The 10,101-nt window shown below is 42.8% G+C and overlaps 1 pseudogene; it reads right to left on the bottom strand.

Annotated features, from left to right (window-relative positions):
• The window catches only part of LOC101308518, a 38,916-nt pseudogene that overhangs the window by 5,612 nt on the left and 23,203 nt on the right, over window positions 1-10,101 (bottom strand).

Below are 10,101 nucleotides of genomic sequence, written 5' to 3'. Positions count from 1 at the left end.
TCTCTCTCTCTCTCTCTCTCTCTCTCTCTCTCTCTCTCTCGATTTGAGCTGAATTGGGTTTTGTCCGATCCGGTTTTTGTGAAAACTGAAAACTGATGAACCATGATTAAAACTAAGGTTTTGTGAGAAAGGAAAATGATGGCTGTACATTGTGTTTTCTTAAAGCTTTTGAAGGTTGATGTAGTAGGATGGAGGGGTGGGGGATTATATATAGGATTTTGAGGAAGAGAAATTTCCAGTTTTTTTTTGTTTATGGAATTTATTTTTTATTGGTTCCTCATCTTTGGGTTGCTTTTCATGTCAGGTTCTCATCTTTGAGAGTTTGAGATAAATCATCCTTGGGAGTTTGAGACAAGGTATTCTTTTCTCTTGCTTAATTACTTAATTATGTTCCTTTTTGTTTCTCAGATATGATCTTCAAAAGATTAACTTTCTGCTTATATGCTTTTGTGTTTTTAATTTCTCTTTTTTGTAGTATGAAATAGATGTCCCGATTGTTATATGTAGGAGTTAGTCTTCATGAACTAAAGAATAGAATAGAACTAAATAAACCCTTCGAATAGTATCACTATCCACACTGTTTTCCTGTTCTTGAAGGATCTAAAATTTGAAGCTTATATTATTAGCATGTCACTGTACTTAGATTAGCATACAAAATTCTTTAATTTTTGGTCTAAACCCACCTTGAATTAAGAAACATGAATAATGTATCATCAGTGGGTTTTCCTCTTCTTTGTTCTTTTTGTACGCATTAGTGGATAATATATCACCATCAGTGCCATATAGGAATAAGATTTCATATAAGAATTTCTGGGTTCATAACTTAGTGCAGAAAACAATAGATATTTTCTCTTTTTAGTCCTGTTTAGCTGGGGAAAGGTCTAAAAGTGAGTAGCTAAGAGTATTTAAGCAATAATTCAGACTCCATACGAATTAATGGGGACTAATTATATATGTTCCATTCCAGCTCCCTTCTGATGATGACGTGAAGATACTGAGAGCAGAGAGCATGATCATATATCTAATGTTTAGAGCTCACTAAACCAAAGTTTGAATTAAGGAAGATCAATAATCAATTAGCTGGTGTTTCTTTTAGAAGAATTTAATAGTGGGTGATATATCACCATCAGTGCCAAGTCTATGATGGTAAGGATTGAAGAAAAGAAATTAAGGGTTCATATCTTCTAGAAGAAAATATCAGATTTTTGCTTCTTCTTTTTTTCCGTTTTTTTTTTCTTTTTTTTTTTCTAAATTTCTTTTGTTGGCAGAAGGTGTAAAACTGAGTAATAAAGAGTAGAAGACTTGGCCATGGTAGAACTTATAGTCAATAAGTGGGTAACTAATGATGCAATTCAGGAAAAGTTAATGATTGCATGTTTATATGTTCTTTCTGTTTGTGGTCTAAACGATACTTCACCTCAGTTGCCAGTAAAATCTCCTGGTGAGTATGATCAAATAAATTATTAAATAGAGTTTGACAGTGCAATCTTCTTAGCATCAATAGCAAAATTGAACATTATAGCGTGAGACTATGAAATGTAGCTGTTTGCTTGATTTCAAAGGTGTTTGTTGCTCTAGGTATATATGGTTGATGCAAGGGACAATGGTTTTAGCGGTGAAGGCAAAATAGTTGGTTTAGATGCGTCTCATGATCTTTTTGAAGGCAAAATAAATTATTAAAAACAATCGGTTAATCTGAGAAAATATGGGGTGCAGGTCTAGCTACTGCACTAAAATTATATGAGAAAGGACATCGCACTTTAGATGATTTGAGTTTTCAGATTTCTTCTGTAATCTGAAAAGAAGTAGTTTTCAGATTTCTTCTGTAATCTGAATTTTCTCACAAGAAATTGGTGCTTCTTTTTCTGAACTCCATAGGCTCAAGAGATGGATCTTCTTCTACAGAAAGATGCAGAGGATGTTTTGCCTGGGATGAGAAGATAAAGGTTTAAATAAATGACATGTAGATGGGAATGATCAGGTTTTATTTTATCTCTACCTAAGTTTCTGATGTCCCTTTTAGTATTAAACCTAACCTTCTGCTTTGCTCTCTATAAACATGGAACTTGCAGGCCAGGAAGTAGCTTCTCTTTTTTGATATCATAGTATATTTAGAACTTTCAAGGGTGAAGTCAGCTTTATATCATATACATCCCACATTATGCTTTTTCTTTAACACTATTTTTGTCTTACAACATGTTTGATTTTTGGGTGCAGAAAGAGACCAAGAAGATATGAAGCTGATTTGCAAGCTGTGAGCATAAAATCATTGTTGTAATTAAGAGAAAGACTGATTAGTCTTCAAATTCATTTCTCACATATTTCATTTTATGTAAGTAGGTTTAATTACATTTTGTTAATCAAACCGTGAGACGTTACAATCCCGCAACATCGCGCGGGTATCTTTCTAGTAAGATGCTGATCGAGATAGAAAAGAGATTGAACCATATGCTGCTATTCGAGATAGAAAATAGATTGAACCAGATGCTGATGTTCAAGTTAGAAGAGAGATTGAAGAATTTAGTCAGTAATATCAGAAGCCCTACGCCAAGTGGTGCACACTAAGGGTAGCCAGGCCGTTTTTCCGACTTGTAGCTGTTCCTCCATTAGAGGCACTGGCCAAGATCCAAGCTTTTAAGGAGAAGATTAACTCAAATAGAGGTGATTCTCAAGTGAGGTGCTAACCAGGAGTACGACCCTGATGCTGGTCGAATCGTTATCAAGGACGCCAACATGGTATCGACACCACGAGAGAACACATAGAGAGCCATCTAGCGTTTTCTCGATCTGGTTGAAAAATTGTTACTACACGAGAAGCATACCACAACCAGGGATCTCTACTACCAGGATGTCAACACATTCTGGGAAAAGGGGAGATTATCTGGTAGTTTTGTACAAAATAAATTTTAGAGAAAATACTGGTCATTTCATGCCATTAATTTTCATGCACTTGACAGTTTACTCCAATATCTTTCAATTTCAATCAGTCACTCCGTGAACTATCCAATGTCACACTATTGGGTCTATCCGTTAAGTGTACGTCCAATCGTGCCGTCAACTTGCTGACTGTACATATTTTTCAATGCCAACTCAACTGGATGAAAGGAAAAATTCTATTTAACACCCCACACACACACTATGATACCCCAAAACCCTCTTTGACGAATCTTTATCTCTCTCTCACCGATGGCAACCCCAGCTCGTAAAGGTGGCGTCTCCCTCCCGGAGCGTTGTAACCATAAGTTGCAATCGTCGGCAAGGGCAAGCAGTACAGCTTTAACACCGTGTTCGTCATCAAGAAGCTTATCAAGAGCACCGGTAAGGCCATCTGGATCTTCGGTACCAGTCTGCACCACCTTCCTCATCCTCGTCATGCCTCTCATCATCGAGATGGACCGCGACGGTGATTGTGCCTTCTCTGCTTGACAACACTATGTCGGCTCAAGTGAACAACACCCAGGCATCCTTTTGTTCAGGTCCAACTTTAGGTGAAGATGGGAGAGATGGCCATGCACTCCACTTACTCGATGAAATGCCCAAGTCAAAGTAGTTGGGTAGTGTAAGAAATGTTGATTCTGCAAGTCAAATGACGATTGCAACTAGAGTAGCTTTGATTCTAGACAGCTTAATGCAGCGATGTGTGTGCATAATTACCACCATTCTTCTGTGATGGATAAATCAACTAATGTTATGGTTGCAGCTGCACGGTTTTCTAAGGTTCTAAAAGGCGTCGCCTTACCCCGCCTAGGTTGTAGGCGGAGCTCAGCCGCTCGGATTTTCACGTAGGCGTTCAAGGCGCCGCCCAGGCGAAGCAGGCGCGTCCGAGACAGTCGTGAACAAAGCAGGATTAGGCGAAGAAGGCGCTTCCAAAAAAAAAACCAATAAAAACAGGCGACCCACAGTACCCATTTAACCTAATTCCCAAATCGATTTCTCCTCTCCCAAATTCAACGACCTCGCCGTTTCGCCTCTCCCAAACTGAGACACCTCGCCGTACTTCTCCAGTCAACGACCTCGCCGTTCTCCTCCGATCAGCAACCTCGCTGTCAACTCTCTCTCTCTCTCTCTCTCTCTCTCTCTCTCTCTCTCTCTCTCTCTCTTGTTCCATCATGGCACACTCTCTTGACAGGTTTTTCTTCAAATCTCTGCTTCGATGAAAACAAAATTCTACTCTATTATGTTTTTGGCTTGTTAGGTTTTGATTCTCCTCCTTATACAGTTGAGAATCGACATCAACTCATCAACTAGTCTAAACTCTGTTCAATCTGTTGGCGGCACGCAGTTTCAAGTTATATTCTGGATTCTGGTATGAATATACTTCCCAGATCTTTAAATTGATAATAGACTTAAAAAGTTCCCTGCAGTTCAATGTATTGTTTGAACCTATATTTGGCACGAACCACGTGGCAGACCTAATGGACGGGTCCATTAGTGACCGCGGCCATTAATGAGTAAATATTGTGACTCATCTGGTTATTAACAGAGATGATGACCGCGGCTATTGGTGTTTTGAGCCGCGGCCGTTGAGCCGCAGAAACCTTATGTTGAGCCGCGGTCACCCTTTGTTGAGCCGCGGTCACCTTTGTTGAGCCGCGGATGCCCTATGTTGAGCCGCAAACATCTTATGTTGAGCCACGGACGCCTTATGTTGAGCCGCGATCATCCTATGTTGAGCCACGGACGCCTCATGTTGAGTCGCGGTCACCTTGGCTGTTGAGCCGCAGACGCCCTTATTTAACTGCGGCTATTCGTGAGTTGCAGCGGCTAGATAAGAAGAATAAATATTATTTTACTTCGCTATAAAAAAGACCTTAGGATTCTTTGTTAGATGTCCTCGACCAAATGCTCTACGCAATTACACATTTTTATCTCAATACAATTCAGCTTCTCAGCATTATTACACATATCAATTCTTCTGTGTTTATTTTATCGCTTTACTTTACCGGTACTTGTTCTTCTTTTTCTACAATTTACTTTATTGTTCTTTTCAAACCTGCAATTTATCTTATTGTTCGTTGCTATCTTTCCTGCAATTTACATTCGTGTTCTTACCTTTTCTTTAAGATTTCTGCACTTTATTTGCTGCACTTTACATTCTTGCATTCACATTACTTGCACCATCACAACATTCACCTAGTTTCATAGCACCAAGATCGGTTTGCCGGCCGATCCGTGTTAAAGTCCTTGCATCCAAGGCAGAGAGAAACTTGCGGCTGAGATCGATCCTTCCTCGGCCCACAGTCGACTGATTAGAAGTCAGGGCAGCGCATCTACATATCAGAATAAAACCTAGCTTGGCCTCTTGGCCGTGAGTTGGCACGCCATCGCACACGTCACCAAGCCAAAAGGACACGTGTAGCCCAAAAGAAGCCCTCGGCCCATTGACACGTGGCCGGGACGATTTTTGAGCCAACATCTTTTGGCACGCCCAGTGGGACCACTGGGTGAATGTTACCGGATCCCTACGCCAAGCCTCGGGGGAATACTTGTTACAAGTGTAGACAACAGGGACATACTTCTTCTTCTTGTCCAAATAAATCAGCTCCAAGAGCCGTTGTAGTCATGTCCAGTGCTCCACTAACATCGGGTCAACCGTTAATTTTAGCTTCAAATAGCGCATCCACAACTGGTAGTGCGGCACATCAAGTCTCTGTAGTGACCACTAACGTCACGGTAGTGACAGCCGTTGATAGTGCGGGTCAACCGTATGTAGGTCAAGCGCAACAGTCACAAGCATGGATGACAACACAAACAGAATTCCAAATCGGGGGCGGCTCGCGACCGTGTGACCCCGTTACATATCCATGGGGTTTGCCACCAGGTTACACTCCCCCGTTACATATCCATGGGGTTTGCCACCAGGTTACACTCCTCCTTACGACTGTAGCCGATGTGTCATGGCAGGATCTTAATAATGACATCGATAACATTGATGATGGGATCGGCCGGTTAGGCCGCAGACTTGAAAATTGTTTCACTAGGCTTGACCGCAGCTTGAATAATGGTTTGGGCCAGATCATCTGAAATTTTGATAGTAATTTCGGTCAACTTAACCAAAATACGGGAGTTCAGTCAGACATTGAATGCCTGGTTATGTTGGTTTCAAACTGGAACGGGAACACCAGCACCGCGTAGTAGCCAGAGTGAAGGAAGTCGGGTTTTTTCTTTTAAGCCGGGGCAAGGTAGTCAGACTCAACAAGTACCAATTTCCAATGGGCAGCAAGCGGCACCAGGGTCAAGTAGACTACCTGTGACAACCCCGTCGCCTAACCTGCATCAACATTACCCACAGCCACGACCAACTCAAACTTACCCCAACCGGGGGCATCATATGAATCAGAGCTATGGCTATCAGGCTCTGCAGCCACAGAGTCAATTCACTTACCCTCCACCCAACCAAAATTTTCATGCACATCAATACGCTCACGGTCAGCAACTGTGGCCAACCCACCAAGGATACGGCCAACAAATTCCCCACAACATAGGGATCAGGGCAATCGATGGCAACCTATTCAGAATCAACAACCACTTCCACAGCAGGGCCTTGGCGATCAAAATAGACCCGTCCTTTTCAATGATGTTCAAAATTTAGTAGAAGGCATGGAGGGTGACTTACGCCAGCGGGTGGATAGACCTACTTATACAAAACCATATCCGCCATATGTTGACCAAGTTCCATTGCCGCATCGATATCGTGTTCCGACTTTCCATTTGTTTTCTGGAGATGCGTATCAGTCCACAGTTGAGCATATCGGACGTTTCATTTCACAGTGTGGTGAGGCGAATAGTGAAGAAAACCGTATGCAGCTGTTTGTTAATTCTCTGACTGGTCCCTCTTTCTCGTGGTTTGTGAACCTTCCACCCAATTCGATCCAAACATGGAGAGATTTGGAGTGAGCATTTCATGATAGGTTTCACAAGGCAGAACAAAACATTCCTGTGGCCGAATTAGCTAAATCTTTCCAGACAGGCAATGAGACGACTCAAGAATATACAGGACGGTTCAAGCTCCTTAGAACTAGATGCAAAGCTCAATTGCCGGAGTCAGAGTTCATGGAGATGGCTTTGGCTGGTCTAGGTTTTGAGTTCCGCAAGAAATTTGAGGGTCTGACATTCAGGGATCTTTATGAGCTTGAGTGCTACGATACGATACGATTCTTCGAGAAGAAATGCAGAGGAAGCTCGCTTCTAAAGGAACCTACTACACAAGTCAGGCCGTTGGCGCGGCTCATATTGAAGAGTGGAGCAGTGATGATGATATGGCCGAAATAAATGCGGCTGAACTCACCTTCAAACGGCCGTTTGTGTGCAAGGCCTTGGAGAAAACAGAATTAGCTGCACGTTCACTACACAACAATTCTAAAACTCCACCACGCACATACATATTTGATATTCGCAAGGCTGATTTGATCTTTGATCAACTTTTAGCCGCGAAACTGATTAAATTATCTGTTGGGCATGTTTTACCATCTGTTGAGCAAATTAAAGGCAAATTGTTTTGTAAGTTTCATAATTCTTGGAAGCACTCCACTAATAATTGTGTTATTTTTCGTGATATTGTGCAGGACTTAATCGATCAAGGAAAACTCAAATTCCTAGACATGGTGGCTCCTACAATGAAAGTGGACACAGACCCTTTCCCCACAGCTACGGTGAATATGGTCAATGTGGGGGACCATTAGGCCAATGACTCAAGTGTCACTCAGAAGGATCTCTCTGCGGCCGAAGGAGTGATGGTGGGTTCCATCAAGCTCTCCCCTTCCAGGTTAACGGTGGTGGAAGTTCCTCCTGTCACTGTGCTTTGCGGGAGGTGCCAGAAAGAGTTGGGCCTTAAAGAAGTTTTGCGACCAAAGAAGGGTGCTGAAGGAAAGGTTGAGATCCCAGATCATGGCATTTCCAAGACCTCAAGACACGAACAACCAAGGTCCAGCTTGCAGGCTTCATTCAGAGAGACGATGGTGGAACCAGAACGTATTAAGAGAGAACGTCCAGTCGTTGCGAAACCTACACATAAGCCGATCAGAAGAAGACTTTCCTATGATAGTTCCCCACCTGAACAGAGAGTAAGGGATGTATCTCCGCCGCAGCATAGCAGTGGACAAGACAAAGGGAAAACTCCAGTCACATACAGGTCAGAAGGCCGCGGCAATGATGTCGAGAGGAGGTCTGTTCAGAACGTCGGAGATGATAGAAGGAGCGTGTACAATGACAGGAGACCTCGGACATATCGACCTCCTATCACCAACGATAACAGGTGGTACGGTAGAGTGTCCAGGGATCATGACATTGCTCCTTTGTCTAAAACTCAGAAGCGTCGACATCAACGAGAAGTCACTTTGGCTAAGAAGTTAGAGTCTGTGAAACAAGATGAAGAACTCAAGAGTCTTGAGAAACAGGACAACCGAAACGGGTCTCCTGATAAGCTAGAGAAAGAAGGCCAACACCGGCAACACAAGTGCCAACATCAAGAGGAAAAGGAACAGGTCCCCAAGTTACTTGTCAGAGGTGAGAAAAACGAAGCCAGTTCCATCCTTGGTAAAAAATTCAAACCAAGTGGTTCGTCTGATGGACGTGTTGCAGCGAAAGTAGAATAAGCGAATCAAGAAAGCCATGAAGATACTACATCAGAACAAGTGGCCACAGAAAGCTCTCTAGTTGGCCAACAGTTGGTTGAGGTGTTACGAAACAAGCTCCCTCCCTTTGCACTAGAAGGTTGGGCTGCTATGAAGGAGTACCACAAGACATATTTCGCCTTAGCTCTACGGGCCAACATGGGAGGAGCTGGATACGCTAAGAGCCTTAGTAGATAACCTGCAACTTGAGCCTTTAATGGTGTAGAGTACATCGAGCGCCGGTTTGAAGATCTTGTATCAAGCACGGTTAGATGGAGTGTTGTTTTCAAGCAAGACTGATTTACCAGTATCTTCATCGGACCTTAAGTATCTGAAGGGGTACCACCGAATGTATTCAGTTATCAGCACTTATGGAGTTACATCACAGGAGCGAGGACTGTTGTTGAAGATGGATGAACGCATTCACAAGCGAGAAATCGAGTATGCAGACGAGGTAAAGAAAAATGATTCTGAGTCGTCAGAGGAAGAGCTAGCTGGCATGGATGTGGATGACAACGCGGCTGATCAAAAACCCAAGTTGTTGGGAATCAATGGCAAAGCTAGCCGGGTGTTCGTCCAAGATCAGTTTTGTGTTGATGATGAGCAGCAAATGATTAAGGTAGTAGAACAAGAAGTTGAGCCCAGTGAAGCCAGACATGCGGAAGACTTGATGATTGGTCACTACGAGAGCTTCAGCAATGACCTTGAAGGTTTTATCAATCATGATGCAAGCATCACTAGTCCTTCCAAGCATGTTGTACTTAGCCATGAGGTAGGGAGTCTGGGGGGTAAGGAAGAAGTGGAGTCATCCACGGCGGAACTGGTTGAAGGAGAAGACATGACAGTGGGTATGGTTTTTGTGTTACCAATTGATTTCCTGGCACAACCAGATCAACCATAAGAAATGGAAGGGGTTATTACAGATGTGGTTTTACCCACAATTACCGTGGCAGAACAATCCCCAGCTCACTTCTCTAAGCCAACTCCAGAGATGGTCAAACACATCAAACCTTTGTATATCACCGCTTGTTTCGAGGGATATCCAATTTCAAAGGTTCTTGTTGATGGTGGTGCCGCGGTGAATGTAATCCCAATGTTCGTGGTGTCAAAGTTGAAGAAGACGGAGAAAGACATTCTACCTGCTGACCTTGCAGTATATGATTTTTCTGGATCTAAGAAGAAAACTTTGGGGGTGATTCCACTAGAAGTTAAAGTAGGAAGTAAGAGCATTATTACTGGTTTCTATGTGATTAATGCTGATACAACCTATAGTGCCATCTTAGGGCTTGACTAGATCCACAAGCACATGTGCATTCCATCTACCCTTCATCAGATGTTGTTATTCTGGAATGAGGATGAGGTTGAAGTAGTGCGTGCTGATGATAAACCGTTTAAAGCAACGGCTAATGTGGTTGAGGCCGCATATTATGATGAGTTAGTGGGCCCATCCGAAATTCGGAGGGAAGACAACACTGGGAGAATTACTGGT

This window comes from Fragaria vesca, linkage group LG1 (genome assembly GCF_000184155.1).
Source record: "Fragaria vesca subsp. vesca linkage group LG1, FraVesHawaii_1.0, whole genome shotgun sequence".
NCBI lineage: Eukaryota > Viridiplantae > Streptophyta > Magnoliopsida > Rosales > Rosaceae > Fragaria > Fragaria vesca.
The sequence above is the reverse complement of the archived record's forward strand: the minus strand, read 5'-3'. Positions and strand labels throughout refer to the sequence as shown.